At 43.9% G+C, this 19176-nt stretch overlaps 1 protein-coding gene across 1 annotated transcript in view; it reads left to right on the top strand.

Moving 5' to 3' along the window:
- The window catches only part of MACROD2 (mono-ADP ribosylhydrolase 2), a gene marked incomplete at its 3' end in the record, with an annotated part of 3247744 nt that overhangs the window by 699355 nt on the left and 2529213 nt on the right, over positions 1 to 19176 (top strand).

The following is a 19176-nucleotide window of genomic DNA, read 5'->3' as shown; positions in this document are numbered from 1 at the left end:
AATAAGTTGCTAACATACAAAAACAAACAAAAAGCATACATTGCAGAATTATTTTCTGATGAACGGCGGTACGTTACCGCGTGCGTTGGAGCTGCGTTGGCTTAGCGAGTTGGGGTGGCGCTGCCACGCACAAATGTGCATGCATGTTACCGAATCGCAGAGGTATGATTTGGCATTCAGGCCTGATTCGCATCTCTCCGCCACTTCTTTGTATATTAGTGCGCGTTTCATCGTGCGTTGTAGCGTGTATACACACTTCATTATTCCACCCTGATTTTCAAACATCGATCTGAACTCCCTGATTGAAGAACATTGCGTCCTATGACGTGGGTTATACTGCAAAGGTGCGATTGGGGTCTAACTGGGTTGCCATGCGTTACGTAAAAATGGAGACATGCAGGGTTTTTTTTTTGCAATGCGCAGCTGACCTCATGTGACCTCCGCTCTTCTGCGGTGTCTAGAAGTGAATGAAATGTCATTTTGTGACATTACGATAAAGTTAGAAAAAAAGTAACCACTTCCTTGTGCTGTACACAGACAGCAGCCTCTGCACCCTTTGTGGTCTGGTGTAAATGAGCTCTAAGGGTTCCATTGGCCTCCTAAGGGGATATGAAGTCTCCGTTCACACCTGGGTGGTTTGAATCGCAGACGGAATCGCATTGCTACTTAATGGCAACCTAATTGCGCTTCAATTTTGCAGTGTGATTAATCGCAGCAAATCGCAACACGCGATGTTGATGCTCTAAAGAAGCGCCTGCTCCTTTTTGAGCATCAGGCGTTCAGATTTCCCACAATCGCAGTGCAACAATCCTGGCAAAATTGCATCGCGATTGGGGTGCCAATTAGCAGTAATGGCATCTCACACGCAACTTGTGATTTGTTGCAATTTGAAATCGCAGGCAGAATCAAATCGCCCAGGTGTGAACGGAGCTTTAAAGCGCAGCACCATCCGAAAGGGGAAGCTACTCTTGTTTGCACCCCCCCTCCACGGCCACATTTGGCACTTTTTATTTTGGGGGGGGGGGGGGGATCTGGTACTTCGTTTTTGACAGGTACAGTAAACCCCCGCTCCATCGCAGTTCAGTTTTTGCGGTCCCGGTATATTGTGTTTTTTTTTTTGGAATGTTATTTTACTATATAAATCATTAAAAATGAAATATTTTGGTGTTTTCCATAGCTCTTGCTATGTCTCTCAGTATCTTTTATGTGTTTAAATTCGTTTTTATTGTTTTAAAAGTGAGTTTAAAGACCTTAAAATGCTTTTACATGTATAGTGACAGTAAAAAAAACATGCCTACAATGCATTTTAATAGGGTTTTTCTATTTCGCGGATTTTCACTTTTCGCGGCTGGGTCCGGAACGTAACCCCCGCAATGGAGGGGGGTTTACTGTACACGCTCCCATTTCCTGGCAAGATCTCCACATGGCGATCTACGTAATGTCCGTCCACTCCCCCCCGCAGCCTTCTGGGACCTGTTTGTCCAAGAAGACAGCAAAAACCATTTAGAAAGTGCAGTCCGACTAGCGCAAGCGCCGTAGGAAACCGGCTATGAAGCTTGAAGGCTTCACCGCCGTTTTCACATACGTACTTGCAATACCAGAGCCTGCCCCCAAAGCTGATGGCCGACTGGGGTGCCGACATCGCAAGATCCTTCGATAGTTAAGTGTCCTTATTTTTCTATAACCCTGCTTTAAGTGGAACTTTAGTTAGAAAAGGAAGTCCTGCTTGATGACTTTACACTGGCCTCTTTTGCAGGTATAGCGATGTAAAACAAGTGTCTATATTCAAAATCCAGTAATAAATTGTCCCACCCTGCTCTGCACATGCTCAGTTGCTCTGTTTTTTGGCTTTGCCGAGTTTGTAGAAGCCGATCTGCTGACAGCCTTCAAGAGGAATTAAACCCTCCTAATACTTTAGAGCCAAGAAAGCAGCTTCTGTTTGATCTGCAACTGCCACGGTGCTGCACATGTGATCAGCTATGACACCAGCCATTTGATGGTTTGACAGTTTGGTTGAGGACACAAGCAAATGTAAAAATTCGTAATCCCAGCATTCTAGGAATGTAACTGTTTTTATAAAACCATAAAATCAATGGGTTTAGTTCCACCTAACGATTTACTGCTGCTCAGCGGCTCTAGGCTTCAGCAAAAGGGCCGCCTCCAGCAAGAAGAAACGGGAACACTCCAGCAGTGGACTGTTCTTTACTGTCCCCACGTCCATTGCAGGGCTTTGGTTCTTACATCGGTCTTGATGACTTTTGAGGACATAAGGCGACCATAAATTGATAGAAATTTGGCTGGTTCAGCAGACATTACCCAAATTTTTGATTCATCTGTGGGCAGGCTGGCTGTACACAGGTCGATCTCTCAATCCTCTTGTGTACAACCAGAATGTTCAAAAATTCTTTTGTTCAGTGCTGCCGGCTATACCAGGCCGTGGTGATGAGTGTATTCTGTCGGTGGGGAAGCCTCTATGCCAGAGGTCCTCAAACTACCGCCTTCCAGCTGTTGCGGAACTACACTTTCCATGAAGCTTTGTAAAACTCTGACAATCACACACATGACTAGGCATGATGGGAATTGTAGTTCCTGAACAACTGGAGGGCCGTAGTTTAAAGACCCCTGCTCTATGCTGTCAGAACACAAAAGCTCTACGGGAGGGATTTCCCCATCTATCTCAAATCGGTGGATAGGGGAATCAATTTTCTTTCATTCAACCTGCTGGTTGAATGAATGAAAATTATTCATGTATGGCCTGCCTTCGACCCAGTGGCGTAACTACCAGGGTCACATAGGTCGTACTTGAAACTGGGCCTTGGCTGCTGCAACCCAATAGTCGTGTGCCTTGCTTGCGATTCCCTTGCCACTTGGAATTTCCTTGCAACGTGCTTGCGACTTTTGCTATTTTACATTGCAGTCTATGGCATTAAAATTATAGAAAAGTAGTGCAGGAACCTTTCATGAGACTGTGTCGCAAGTTGCAAGACAAGCCCCAATTCTGTGAACCGGGGGCTTCTAAAGCTCCCACTGACTGGAAGAAATATTCCCCGGGACCAATGGAGAGGTCCTCAACGGTCCTCCATGGTTTCTTACACTTGGGCCCTGAAGGGTTTAATCATAGGTATGCACATTCTTTGGTATTAGGGTGTCCACTCCAAAGCTCAAGCACACAATACCACATATAGTACCAATCGCTCACTGTGTTCATTCAGAAAAATAGGCTGTTCTCCCTCCTGAAACCTCACCCTGTGTGACCGCAGCAGCAGCCGGCGGGAGAGAGGAGAGAAGCTTGCAGTGCTGCAGCAAAGGGGGCAGGAGGGGGAATATGTGCTGCATGGGGGGATTAGGATGTGCCTAGGCACACCCAGCACACCCCCTGCGCTCACTTATGGCTTTAATGATGCCATTGCTTTAGACCGTTGAAGTGTAGAGGAGAAGAGGTCGATCCAGAAGCATGGTGGATCTGGTAAGTAGAAGCAGTTTTCCATTGTAGTGAGGCTGCATTTGCACAGCAAGGGTTGACTTTTAGGTTTCCTGGAGTTCAGCTTTAAATGAAGCTGCTTCATATCAAGTTGGCAGCATCTTTGGAAAACCAAATTCAATTTTTGATGTCATTTTTAATGGATGCTATTAAAAAAAAAAAAAAAAAGTCCTCAGTGCATTAATAGACAATGATTGGTTCTTAATTACAGTATATTATGGATATTCTGGAACAAGCTGATCAACAATGAAGCCTGGAAGAAGCATAAACTTTCCCTGCGCTGTGAAAGTTTGTCCCTGGAAATGGTTAACCCTCGCCGAAGATTCTCGCCGTAGTTTTGAGTTTCCACAGGCAGCCTGCAGAATAGGAATCTATCTTCCTTTCTTTATGTGATTAATCACAAAGATAATGTAACATGTCAAAAAGTACAATCTTTGGCCAGGATCCTAGGAATAATTTCCACGCTATTGTTGCTTAGCGCTTCTAATGAATGCCACGCTGAATATCCTGAGATAATAAATGCAAGCCTTTGTCTGCAATCGTTCACAATTTATATTTTTATTTTTATTTTCACTGTTTTCAATGGATTCCGCAGCTGTCAAAATCCAAGTGGGAGCAGAGCACAAAACGCTCAAATCACAGGAAGGCTAAATAATTAGCATTAATACATAAAGACAATGGGAGGCAACCTTTATAACTGGGAAAAATAAAAAAAAAACTTTTATTCTTATTTTAGTTTTTGAATCCACACTTAGCGGTCTCTATACAGAGCAGGAGATGGGTGCTGACTATGGGGGTCATTCACAATAGGCAGACGCTGTCTTGTCTGATGACTACAGCTGGTGATTGCAGCTGTATTGAGATAAAAACTAATATCTTCTTCATATTGAGATAGAAATCACCATTACTTTGGGGGTTAGGGTACCCATTCATGATGGCCATCAGGAAGGATAATACCCTTTAGTAATAATTTTTCTATCCCAAGTGCAGGTGGGATTGGATGATATTTTCATTGGTCCGAACACATGTTGCCAGCAGACCTTTACCAGCTTTATCCACTTACCCTCTGATTATTCCTTCCCTTCTCCCCGAATTCCCCTAATCAAATTTTTTTTTTTTTAATCAAATTTTTTTTTGCAAGTAGCTTTTTATTTTTTTTTAACCTGTCCACCCCGTACTTCCAGATTTCTTACCTTGGCAAGAATGATATCCCCCAACTGTCCACAAGGGAAAACCGGTGCAATCTCACCACATAACTGCTCTGCCCGGTGCTCAGACCTCGAGGATGCTGCCCCCCCCCCCCTCCAATGTACCAGAATAAGGAAAGGGATGGTCAGCACTCAGAATGACATCCAAAAAATAGTATTCCTTTATTGAAAAGACATGTACCACGCTGTAAAAACAGCGTATGCGTTTCAGACGTTAGTCCTTAGTCATGGCTGTGGACTAATGTCCAAAACACGTAGGCTGTCTTTTCAATAATGGAATACTATTTTTTTTGGATGTCATCCAACCGTGTTCCCACCATTCCTTCCCTTGAACTGCCAACAACCTCCTGGGATACCCACATCATTCATCCCAGGAAGCTTCAGGGCAATTACACATTGCGCATTTGCCGTGGCAGGCCATCTGCAAGAACCAGAAAGTGACTTGGGTCCGGTTCACACTTGAGTAAAAGTCAGAGCAACTTCAGTAGTGCTAAATAAAACAGCTCTCATTGATTTATATGGAATTTCACATGTCATGCGACTTGGGGCCTCGCAAGTCAGATTCCAAGTCGTGGCAGTGTGAACCGAGCCTCATTGTTTTCATGGAGACTACAGTAGGAGGAATGGAAACTCCTAAACATCCAAGGCTGATAAGTAAAGAACTATGAAGTAAAATCTTGTGAAAACAGTTTTGTATGTGCCCTGCCCTTACTTAGAGCCATGCAGATCAACACAGCTCAATGGAGATAGTGTGATTGAGCCCTAGGTGGGCTAAGCTGGGTACACATGAGCCAAAGATCCAGCTGAAAATGGTCGGTTTGGCAGGAACCAGCTGATTTTCGACCCATGTGTACAGCTCCTCATCTGAAAGTCCCACGGTCATTGGTAATTTCATAGACAAAAATATTTTCTTTGACTAAATAAACACTATTTTAGTCTATTTTTAACCACTTACCGCTTACTAACGTATGGGTACGTCCGTAAACTTTGCGGTAGTGTACCGGGATGATGCCTCTAGCTAGAGGCATCATCCCGGTACCGTGGTTTAGAGCCGACGGTTGGCATTCCGTCAGTAACGACCGATGCGGCTCGGGAGCCGCTCGATTGTTACCCGGGGGCGTGAGGGGACGTCCCCCCCTCCCACCGCCTTCTGTGGCTTTTACCGGGGCTCCCATCCCACCGGGAGCCCCGAGCACCCAACCGGCATGTCCGCCGACTGGATGGAGTCCCGATCAAAGCCGGAAACGGCTTTGATCGGGTCTCCGATGACGTAACCCGGAGGCGGCGTCCATGACGTCACTTCCGGGTTACTGTGCTGCAAAAAGCGGCAAATTTAAAAAACGGCTGTATGCAAAATGCAGTTTTCGGCGTTTTGCATACAGGGTAGTGTAGTGGAGGGGTCTAGGGTCTTTTAGACCCTCGATCCCTCCATAAAGTGTACCTGTCACTACATATTGGTGTCACAAGGGATGTTTACATTGCTTGTGACAGCAATAAAAGTGATCAGATTTTTTTTTTTTTTAAAAAACGTAAAGTTAAAAAAATAAATAAAATAAATGGGAAAAAAAAAAATTTAGCCGCCCCCGTCACCGTTAGCTCGTGCACAAAAAAAAACGTATACGGAAGTCGAGCCGCAAATGAAATCGCTGTTCAAACCACACATGTGAGGTATCGCCGCGATCGCCAGAGCGTGAGCAGTTATTTAAAAAAAAGAGCTACACTCTAACTTTAAACTGGTAACCGTTAAATACATTTAAAGAGTCGCCTATTGAGAGCTCTATTGACCGTAGTTTGTCGCCATCCCACGGGGGGGGGGGCGCAATTTTAAACCGTAACATGTTGGGTATCGATTTACTCAGCGTGACATCATCTTTCACAATATACAAAAAAATGGGCTAACTTTACTGTTTAGTATTTTTTAAATGCAGTGAAATGTGATTTTTCAAAATTTTTCCAAAAAAATGGCGTTTTAACCACTTAAGCCCCGGAGGATTTGGCTGCTAAACGACCAGGGGGTATTTTGCGATTCGGCACTGCGTGACTTTAACGGACAATTGCGCGGTCGTGCGACTCTGTACCTAAACGAATTTGGCGTCCTTTTTTTCCCACAAACAGAGCTTTCTTTTGGCGGTATTTGATCACCTGTGCGATTTTTTGATCACGCGCTATAAACAAAAAAAGAGCGTCAATTTTGCAAAAATAGCAATATTTTTCCCTTTTTTTTATATGAAATTCCCCCCCAAAAAAATGTAAAAATCAAAATTTTTTAACATTTTCGGCCAATTTGTTTTATGCTACCTATGTTTGGTAAAAAAAATCGCAAAAAGCGTATTTTGATTGGTTTGCGCAAAAGTTATGGCGTTTACTGACTAAGGGAAAGATTTTTGTCATTTTTGTTGTGTTTTTTTTTTAACGCGTAATGGCAGCGATCTGCGATTTTTTTTTTTTGCGGTACTGCGACATTGGGGCGGACAGATCGGACCCTTGACTGACATTTTTGACACTTTTGGGGTTACCAGTGACATTTCTACAGTAATCAGTACTATATATATGCACTGTTACTGTAAAAATACACTGGCAGTGAAGGGGTTAACTTTATTTGAGAGGGAGGGGCTGTGTGTGTCCCTAGGGGCGTGATTCTTACTGTGATTGGCTGTGGCTTCAGCTGTATGCAGAGTGATCAACGGATCTACATAGTAGATCCATATGATCAGCTCTCATACAGAGGGGAGAATGACAGGCAGCTTGTTTACACAAGCTGCCTGACTTTCTCCCTCTCCCCCGCCGATCGAAGAGTGGCCGGCGGACATCGGGTCCGCCGGTCACACGCGCGGTGGGGTCCGTGACCACGCGGGAGCGGGAGCGCGCCTCCGGCGGCGCGCGCTCGCTCCCTAGACCCTCACAAGCTAGTGGCGTAGCCCTACGTCACTTTGCCTGTGAGGGGCTGACCGCCGATGTAGATCGGCGTGCGGCGGTCGGCAAGTGGTTAAAGACCGCTGCGCAAATACCGCGTGACAAAAAATTTTGCAATGACCGACATTTTTTTCTCCAGAGTCTTTGCTAAAAAAATATATATAATGTTTGGGGGTTCTAAGTAGTTTTCTAGGAAAAAATACTGATTTTAACTTGTGAACAAAAAGTGTCCGAAATAGGGCTGGGGCTTAAGTGGTTAAATAAAATACAAGTAAAACTAAAACCATTCAGATGACTAAAACCAAAATGGCATTTTAGTCAAAAGACTGCGACTAAAACCAAATTGAAATTTGACATCAAAATTAACACGGCGACCAGCTTTTGTCAAATGATAATGCTGGAAAACAAGCATCCGATCAGCGCTCGCAGCCAATGGCTGCCAGTGCGGATCACTGTGTTCTGGCGGGGGGGGGCACAGTACCCTGTCAGAAAATAATAGCTCAGCGGGGAGATTGTCACACTAACATCAGATGTATTAGTATAACGACCTGTAGGATTTTTTATTTTTCTGTCTGCTGGGTGAAGGAAACAAAAGCCTCCTGTGTGTACCGTGCATAACCCTTTGAGGTCCGATTTAACCCTATGTGGACATTCAGTGTTTCCTTTTTCAGTATAGCTCTGCAAACCGATCACCAGACGCTTGCTGGCTTCCTCCTACCACTTTACAGCTATATTCCTATATCAGTGCAAAGCAGTGCGACATCGTGTGCATATAGAGAATGCCCTGAAGTGCACAATCCATTAACCTTCAAATGAAACACGGGGCTTGCACATCCGTCATGTTGATTTTGCACCGCTCCAGAAGCAAATGTGGTGCAGCCATTACTGTCTGCGGGCTGTCTGTGGGGCTCTTTGTGAGCTCAGAGGTCTTTTGTCTTTGGGAATAAAGGGGGATAGTGTAGTTGTGTATCTGAAGTGTAGACTTCATTTTCACAACAAAAGTGTGAAATATCATCACCTGTGGGCAGATATTTTGGTGAACTGCCCAGTGGCTGTCTCATTGTCTTCCACTATTGTCCTCTTTTTTGTTATTTTACTTGAAAGCAAACTTTATGTATATTTTAGCTTTTTAGAATTTTTAAATATTTTGGCTCTCTGATTAAAGTGATATGAACAGATAAACTAATATGTTACTGCTGTGTCATTTAAGCCAGCCATAGATGGTTTAAATCTCGGCCTGTTTAGTGGAGACCGGCCAAGATTCGAGTCCTCTATGGGCAGACTGAATGTACCCAAGGCGATCTATTGATCGACTTGGGTACAACCAGCATGTCAGATTTTCAGTATGTGATTATTGTCAGCATCTATAGCTGCTAGCAACAATCACTGTGTTCTCCTGGTCAAGATGGCTTCCTGCACCCCCCTACCCAGAGAACACAATAGCTCTGATTGTGTTGATGGGAGAATTTTGCAATTTTTCTTTTAGTTGCAGGAGCACCATCTTTGGCCTACCTTAGTGTTAGGGTTCATTTTGTAATGTAAAGTAGATCTAAACCTTAACTGGATGTCGTTCAGCTTGTTTGTGTCAAACAAGTCTTTTTTTTGTAATAAAATACGGTTTTAATTTTAATTGCACAAAGGTAGCGCCGTTTACAACCTCTCTTTGCACTTTACACATATCCTGACCCCTTTTGGGGTTTGGTTGTTGGCTGCTTACACCTGTCAGTCTCTCACGCTTCACCGCACACTCCATAGCGCTGGTCATTTTTTGCCTTTACATTAATTTTTGTCTTTTATTGCATCTCAGTCCTGTTGTTCTCCTCCTGCCTCTTTCAGCTATTTGCTGTGTGCATGCACTCACTCCATAATCTGCTGCACATCATTGGACTGGCTTTCTGATAGTGACAACAGTGGACATGTTTACAAAATGTTTGCTGCTACGGTTGCTTGTGGACTCCACAGGGGGGGTGTCAGACAAGGTGACAACGACGGAGTACAATTGGGAGACCAATGCATTGCGTTGTCACCCTATAAGAGGAAGCCCCTAGACAATGACCTTAAGAGCCGGTTCACACTGGGGCGACTTGTCAGTCGCTGTGGGTCGCCTGCCATAGATTAGCACAGGACCCGTACTTATTGGCAGGATCATCAGGTATTTGTTTTTTAAATGGTTGCAGACTAATGGCCCGTACACACGATCCGAAAATCGGACGAAAAATAACGCTTGTGAAAAGATCGGACAATAATCGGATCGTTAGTACACAGCTTACGAGAGGCGATCATGACAGTTCGCCCGATATTATCCGGTCGTGCAAGCATAAAAATTTTGATCGTATTAGAACACATCGTACGATAATCGTATTATCAGTATGTTGTTCATCCGAAAAAAATGGTGAGCAGTAGACAGCGCATGAGCAGTAGACATCATTTCCCCTCACACGCTACAACGTGGTTACGCATACCGGAAGCTTTTGAATAATCGTCCGAGAAAATTTGTATCGTAAGTAACCTCTCCCATTTGCGAATATAATTGAGAGTTCCTAGCAACCAAACAAAAACGGACGGAACGTCGTCCGATTTTCGGATCGCGTGTACTGGGCATAAGGCTAGCCATACATGGTTCGAATCTCGGGCAGTTCCTGCTGAACGGGCCGAGATTCAAACTGTTAAAGGACAGGCTGAATGTACCGAGTTGATCAATCAACTTGGGTACAACCAGTGTGTCAGATTCTCTTGCGATTATCACAAGTGGCTGCTATCATCACTGTCTTCTACTAGCGGGGAAGGCTTCACCTCTCTTCACCAATGGCCTGGCAGGAGGAATTTCTGCATCAACATGGTCTGTGTTGATGGGGGAATCAAGCAAATTCCTTTCCTGCAACCCGTGCAGGAAAATAATTTGCTTCATGTATGGCCGGCCTTAGGCTTCATGCACATGGGTGTATTTAAATGTTCCCAATAACACTGGGCATTTTTGCTAGGATCTGGCAAAACATCCAGTATAAGAAATTCTTGTTTTGGTGTGTAATTCAGTGTTTATGAAATTGCTCCAATGGAGACATATAGACCAGGAGAAATGTCATATGAGTTTCTACATGGCATGGCTGTTAACTGGTCTTTAATACGATGATGAGTGCACTGGAAGCTGGCTTGGCGATTTTGCTTTAAGTGAAGCAATATTTCCTGTCCTTTCCTAAGCACCCATCACTACCTGAGCATCTCAAGGGTCTCCTCTCAGTAGGGTGCTCTTGGAAGGACTTCAGAGCTCCATTATGATTACAAGTTCTTGACAGACTCCATGAAAGCTCAATTCCTGACAAACAGAGGTGGCCTTTGAAGTTTTCTTGAGTGTTGTGGCAGTCTGGAATGTCTGCAGGGGCCTAGTGTATCTAACGGGGAAAGTGGGGGTGGGGGGTCATGTACATTCGAAAAATAAAAAAAGAAGCACTTTTTTTTTTTCTTGGCATTTCAGTATAGATGGTAGAAAAAAAATTCCATAAAACAGGATGAATAGAAATCTGTGTTGAAGCCAGACACGGCAAATTATCAGATGATGCTATGAAGTTTCTTGCGATAAAGGCCTCTTGCACACGGACATAATAATTTTCTGATATTTATATGCAGGATCTTGCTGGCAAAGGCTGACGGGTCCTAATTAAAAGACGTAAGTGATGTTCCCTGAGGACCTTTAGTATACATGTATGCAAACGTGCCTATGCCTATACACATGAAATTCTTCGTCATCCACTTCTAACTGCCAGTGTTACAATTTACACATATACACTAGTCTGTTCTTGCATTTATGCATAAATTACTGCACTCAGCCTTAACATTTTTCTATATTTTATGAATGCATCACTGCAAAAGATTTTCTATCTATGCATGTGTGGTTGATGCATTTTTGCGCTGCTTTTTTCTGGCACATTTTTAATTTTTTCATGCACGTTTTTAACGCTCTTGCATTTTTTGAGACGTGTGAATGTTGCTAGGAGGAGGTGTCTGTTGTCATGTAGGAAAACGCACCAAAAACGCATGTTCATTCGTTTTTCATATGTTTTTGATGCAATTCCATTAAAGTATTTGGAGCCAAAAACACACTGACCGCTGTGCAAAAAAAGTCCCTGCACCTTTCCAAAAACCACATTGCAGAAAACTGCATAGATGTGAAAGGGACCCATAGGAAATAAAGTTGTTAATTATAGTGCGTTTCTGTGGCTCTGCAAACGCATTAAAAAATGCATAGATGTGAACCTAGTCTTATAGATCTTTACACAGCTGTGCGCATTGACCCAAAGATAATATACCTGTGTTCAGATCATTAAAAAAAAGAAAATGCCACACCGATTCATATTTTTTCTACCTGTGTGCAAGAGGCCAAACACAGCTTAAATTAGAAAGCCGAGTGCCACGGTGCTCGGAATGAAAGTAGGAGAAGATACCTGTCAAAATCGGGTACCTGCCCCCCCCCAGCTACTCAAAAGTGCCTATTGTGCAAAAGGAGTGGAGGACGAGTCCTTAAAACCGAACTTACCCTTTTGGGTGGAGTTCCTCTTTAATAAAGCAATGAAAGGTTGAGACTGTGTGGTTGTTTGCATCCCTAACTGCAGGACATTGCTCCATGTGTAACTACATGCAAACTGGCTCAGGAGTGCAGATCCATCCCTATCTGTAGATCGCTACATTTGTGTCTACATACGGACAACCACACGGTCACAGCCTGTCATTGATTTTTAAAGGTTTCTTGTCTGTGGCTGATCAAAAACACCTGACCTTACTTGCCGCAGAAATACGCTGGGTAGTGTATGGCCCTAATCGGCTATGTTCATGAGCACAAGCCTGGTATAGCTGATGGCCCTTGAAATGTCTGCAGACAGAATAGTCTGCATCAGGGATCTCTGAACTGCAGCCCGTGGGCCACATATGGCCCTTTGTTGCGTTTATCTGGCCCTGGGACACTATTCCTTGCACTGACACCAACATGGGGGTGCTATTCCTCCCACTGACACCAGTGATGGGGAACAAATTATTCCGCTGACCCCAATTATGAGGCTCTATTTCTCCCACAGACACCAGTGATGTAATTTTTTTTATTTACTCCCACTGACCACCAAGCCTATGGCTGCGTTTACTCCCACTGACCACCAAGCCTATGGCATTGTTTACTCCCACTGACCACCAAGCCTATGGCGTTGTTTACTCCCACTGACCACCAAGCCTATGGCGTTGTTTACTCCCACTGACCACCAAGCCTATGGCGTTGTTTACTACAGCTGACCACCAAGCCTATGGCATTGTTTACTCCCACTGACCACCAAGCCTATGGCGTTGTTTACTACAGCTGACCACCAAGCCTATGGCATTGTTTACTCCCACTGACCACCAAGCCTATGGCGTTGTTTACTACAGCTGACCACCAAGTCTATGGCATTGTTTACTCCCACTGACCACCAAGCCTATGGTGTTGTTTACTCCCACTGACCACCAAGCCTATGGCATTGTTTACTCCCACTGACCACCAAGCCTATGGCGTCGTTTACTCCCACTGACCACCAAGCCTATGGTGGTGTTTACTCCCACTGACCACCAAGCCTATGGTATTCTTTACTCCCACTGACCACCAAGCCCATGGCATTGTTTACTCCCACTGACCACCAAGCCTATGGCGTTGTTTACTCCCACTGACCACCAAGCCTATGGCATTTACTCCCACTGACCACCAAGCCTATGGCGTTGTTTACTCCCACTGACCACCAAGCCCGTGGCATTGTTTACTCCCACTGACCACCAAGCCTATGGCGTTGTTTACTCCCACTGACCACCAAGCCTATGGCATTGTTTACTCCCACTGACCACCAAGCCTATGGCGTTGTTTACTACAGCTGACCACCAAGCCTATGGCATTGTTTACTCCCACTGACCACCAAGCCTATGGCGTTGTTTACTACAGCTGACCACCAAGCCTATGGCATTGTTTACTCCCACTAACCACCAAGCCTATGGCGTTGTTTACGCCCACTGACCACCAAGCCTATGGCGTTGTTTACTACAGCTGACCACCAAGCCTATGGCGTTGTTTACTACAGCTGACCACCAAGCCTATGGCATTGTTTACTACAGCTGACCACCAAGCCTATGGCGTTGTTTACTCCCACTGACCACCAAGCCTATGGCGTTGTTTACTCCCACTCACCACCAAGCCTATGGCGTTGTTTACTCCCACTGACCACCAAGCCTATGGTGTTGTTTACTCCCACTGACCACCAAGCCTATGGTATTGTTTACTCCCACTGACCACCAAGCCTATGGCGTTGTTTACTCCCACTGGCCACCAAGCCTATGGCGTTGTTTACTCCCACTGACCACCAAGCCTATGGCATTGTTTACTCCCACTGACCACCAAGCCTATGGCGTTGTTTACTCCCACTGACCACTAAGCCTATGTTGTTGTTTACTCCCAATTACCACCAAGGCTCCGTTCACATGTAGGCGTTTTTGGCCGTTTTGGGGGAGTTTTTCTGCTCTAGGATCAGCTCTCAATACGCCCAACAAGACAAATCCTATTAATTTCAATGGCCCCTGTTCACATCTGAGCGTTTTGACGCTGTGAGCAAAACGCCCAACGCTCAAAGTACACGAGCTTCTTTTTGGGCAGATTACAGGCGTTTTCCATTGGTCTCTATTCAATCTAAAAACGCTTGCACAAAAAACGCCTGTAAATCGCTGTAAAAATCGTGGTAAAATCGCTGTAAAAACGCGCAAAAACGCTACGCTCAGGTGTGAATGTAGCCCAAGTGTTTGGCGTTGTTTACTCCCACTGATGCATTTTTTACTCACACTGGCCACAGTTCAGTTCCTCTAAAGTTTGAAGGGCAGTAAACTGGCTCTTTGTTTTAAAAGTTTGGAGATCCCTGCTCTACATTATTTCCACTCCAATGCAGCGCCATACACAAAATGGTTTTGTGATAGAAGTGTGCCTTGATTGCATAAAGATATGGTAATACACATCAACAATGTGGGGTGGAATCCATTTTACATTTTCTTCTGTGTCTGAGTGTGGGATGGGTTGCTGATGCGTTAGGTTTAGTAAACGTCTAAGGGAGGAAGCTGAGGTCTACAATCTACACTGCTAATGCTATTAACATAATTAGAATACACAAAGCCCTAACACGGCATTACAACAAAGCAATAAACAAACATCTATAGAGGAAGCATTCATTGCACTAAAACAGTGTACACCATAAAAACGTCGTCTGCACTCAATACACTCATTTATTTCCCTTTGGGAACTTTCCCTGATTATGATTCATGTGTTTGTTTTATTTGATTCTGAGCACTGTCTACTTTTGTAGTATGCGCAGACAAGCAGCCCATTGGATCCCAGTGAGAGGCCTAAAGCCACGAAGTTCTGATTTGTCTTCAGTTTTAAATTAGAGGGGCAAAGGTTTAAAAGTAATATGAGGAAGTATTACTTTACTGAGAGAGTAGTGGATGCATGGAATAACCTTCCTGCAGAAGTGGTAGCTGCAAATACAGTGAAGGAGTTTAAGCATGCATGGGATAGGCATAAGGCTATCCTTCATATAAGATAGGGCCAGGGACTATTCATAGGATTCAGATATATTGGGCAGACTAGATGGGCCAAATGGTTCTTATCTGCCAACACATTCTATGTTTCTATGTCTTATTTTGAAGCAGGTTTTCTGCCATCTCTTCAGGAAAAAATATACTGGATGTGTTCTTTTATGTCAAATGTGGGTTTCCATCACATTTGTTGTATCATAAAGTGCAACATGTTAAATTTTTAGCAAATTGTCACCACTCTGGACAGGCCAATTCAGATCCCTCTAAGGGCTGCGCAGATGTTTGCCTGGCTAGAAATGTGCTGCAGGTTTTTCGCAACATCTTATCCTTGATAATAATGTGCCAATTATTTTGGCCATTTTGAAGACTGTAATATGATTTTGGGGTACATTCACACAAGTGTGTTATGGAATGGTGTGGGAAAAGGCATGGAGTGCGGTGTACTATCAGTGGCGCGTTAGTGCAACGTAACACACGCATTGTAGCGCATGTTAGGTGTGTGTGCATTTAAGTGGTTATAAACTTTCTATGCCAACTTCATCTCATTTCAATCCTTATTAACCACTTCTGGACCGGAAGGATTTGCCCCCTTAATGACCAGGCCATTTTTTTGTGATACGGCACTGGCTTACAATAACTGACAATTGCGCGGTCGTGCAACGCTGTACCCAAATAAAATTGATGTCCTTTTTTTTTCCCCACAAATAGAGCTTTCTTTTGGTGGTATTTGATCACCTCTGCCATTTTATTTTTTGCCTTATAAAAAAAAAAAGCAACAATTCTGAAAAATATATATATATATTTTTTTTATTTTCTGCTATAGAACATTCCCAATAAAAAAAAAAAAATGTAAAAAATCGAATTTTTTTTTTATTATTTTAGGCCAATTTGTATTCTGCATTTTTTGGTAAAAAAAAAATCTCACGAGTTTCCGAGGGCATCTTATCGGAAATCCATCCTGCCGTTGTTGTTCACGGCGGCGAAAAGTTGCATCCCCCCTCTTTGGAAACAGACTCAGCCCCCCACTGTAGCCATGTGGCTCCGTAAAGTGAAATGCATCAATGAAATGGAAGACCTGATGGCGATGGAACGTAGAGTTAGAGAAACATTTTGGAAGCACTGGTACTACTGGCATGAATTCACATTTACGGCAGAATATCGTGCTCTACTGATCTGATGGCGAGGGTGACGCCGGGCCGCGCTGTCCCCCCCCCCCTCCTTCTCCTTTCAGTCTTCCCTCTCCTCCCCTTTTTCTGCCCCCCCTTCTCTCTCCTTCTATCTACTGCCTCTAATCTGCCCTGATGATTCAGGAACAAATCTCTAGCATCGCGGACGATTCACACTCTAAATTTCACACAATTTGGGGACCACGGATTTCCTATGAGTCCCCCTCACTCCAGACGGCTTGTGCGGGCCTCCTCTAACTGTTCCCGGCGGTGTCCCCAAGTCTGAACTCACCCCCTTTTTTTTTTTTTTCTCTCCCTCTTCTGAAGCTATCAACTCTTCCAGCTCTCCCCTGCTGGCTCCCTAGATCCCTTCTCTATCTCCCCTTCTTTATATTTTCAGGAAACTTACGGGGCTGGTTCTAGAGTCAACCACCCCGGAGTGGCTTGAGATTGGGAAACGGTGTGCGATTTACAGCATTACCTTGCCCTCAGGTAAACTATCCTGTTTTTGCCCCAATAATTTAGGCATTTAGTGTTCTTATCTCTACGATACAAAGGTTTACAATGATATATACATTTTCGATCTATGTTACAATTTTATTCTTCCTGTATTACCTGAACATTGGTAGCCCCTGCGTGGGCGATCTTTGTGCTGTATCGAATTCTATATTCTCCTTGAAAACCAATAAACATATTGAAACAGAAAAAAATCCCAAGAAGTATATATTGATTGGTTTGCGCAAAAGTTATGTCTACAAACTAGGGGACAGATTTATGCCATTTTTATTTATTTTTTACTAGTAATGGCGGTGATCAGCGATTTTTTTTTTTTTTTTTTTAAGGGAGACTGTGACATTGCGGCAGACAGATGAGACACCTGATATTTTTAACACTTTTGGGGGGACCAGTGACATTACTACAGTAATCAGTGCTAAAAATATGCACTGTTACTGTACTAATGACACTGGCAGGGAAGGGGTTTACACCAGGGGTGATCCCTAGCAGGGTTAAATGTGTCCATAGGGGGTGCTTTCTAACTGTGGGGGATGGGCTTGCTGCATGAACACAGAGACCTGTGTTCCTAAATAAGAGGAATACAGGATCCCTGTATTCATAACTGAAAGAACAGCGTTCTACTGTGTTTACAACGGCAGACCGCCATTCTATCTCCAAGCGGGAGCGATCGCAAGGTGTCCAGCAGCAATCGCGGCCACTAGACCCACTTATTGGCTCCCCCTGTTGCCAATGGGCATGTGCGTGCCCCCGCTAGCAGTCCTGCAAAGCAATGTACAGTTATGTAGTTTCGCGGGACAGAGCTGACCTGGCGGCTGGTCGGCAATCGATTAATAAAGCGAATAATCACTGCCTATTAATGTCTCCTTACTTGTTTATTCATCTTGTATTCTGTCCTGCAATGTTTGATTACCTCACTGGCGCATGCGCTTACTGTCTTTAGACATGGACCTGTCATCCAGTTACACCACTCAGCTCAGCAGGGGATTAGTGGACAGATCCCTTGCTGAGCAAAACTGGATCTGGCCCATGTGCTTGTCTGTACGTAACCTACCCTTCCACTCCACAGATGCACTTGCACATTATTGCCTAAAAGACTTATATTTTCTTTCGAGCTTCTGACTTCCATAGGGCTGTAGTGCGCAAGCACGGCCAAGACGGTGAAGATTTGCAGCGCTGGATGCAAACAAACAAGTTAACTGCACCCATCAGATAGATAAGTATCTGTGGAGGAGGAAGGAGGGTGGGTTAGCTTTGGTCAGGGGAAGGGGGCAATAGTAGTGAGTGCCCTTTGTTTTAAAGTGCACCTATAATTTAAGGCAAAAACTGTAGGAGTCTGGTGATAAGAAAATGGACTCATAATATTTAGAAAGCAGGTAAAGAGGTGATCAAGGTTGACTTTTAAAGGGAAAGTCACAATTTGCATATAATTTCAGCTGCCTATATCTCACCCTGTAAACACATTATAATTTTACTTATCGTAATATAACATCTGCTTGTGATTTTTTTTTTTATGCTTACTTTGAAACCCTCTAGTTTATGACAGATTTATATGATAAACTGTCAGATTTAAATAATACATTTTGTGTAATGCCTTTTGCATGGAACAAACCTGTAATTTCAATGTATTAACCAAAGCCCTTATGTATATCAGAACTAAAGTTATATAAATAGTATGTAACACTATGAAAATATATTTTGGTGCAAACAGCTGACTGCATTTCAGTCCATAATTCCTTTGATAAACACTACGTACAGTCAGCCTACTTAATGACAAATGATCTAAGATGGTAGGTGGCAATTAGCTACTCAAGAAAGTGGTAGTATAAGGTGATCCAGGACTTCGGTCAGCCAATATATTTGAATATATACTGCTCAAAAAAAATGAAAGGAACACTTTTTAATCGGAGCACAGCATCAAGTCAACTAAACTCCTGGGATATTGATCTGGTCAGTTAAGTAGCAGAGGGGGTTGTTAATCAGGTTCAGCTGCTTGCAATGAGACAATCCCCATAACAGGAGTGGTTTTACAGGTGGCCACTGAAATTTTTTTTTCCCCTACTCATTTTTTTCTGACTGTTTTTCCACTAGTTGTGCATTTGACTAGGGTCAGTGTGACTACTGATAGCATGAGGTTATACCTGGACCCTATAGAGGTTGCACAGGCAGTCCAACTCCTCCAGGATGGCACATTACTACATGCCATTGCCAGAAGGTTTGCTGTGTCTCCCAGCACAGTCTCAAGAGTATGGAGGAGATTCCAGGAGACAGGCAGTTAATCTAGGAGTGCTGGACAGGGCCATTGAAGGTCCCT

The sequence above is a fragment of the Pelophylax lessonae genome (genome assembly GCF_965119305.1).
Source record: "Pelophylax lessonae genome assembly, chromosome: 3".
Lineage (NCBI taxonomy): Eukaryota > Metazoa > Chordata > Amphibia > Anura > Ranidae > Pelophylax > Pelophylax lessonae.
The sequence above is the reverse complement of the archived record's forward strand: the minus strand, read 5'-3'. Positions and strand labels throughout refer to the sequence as shown.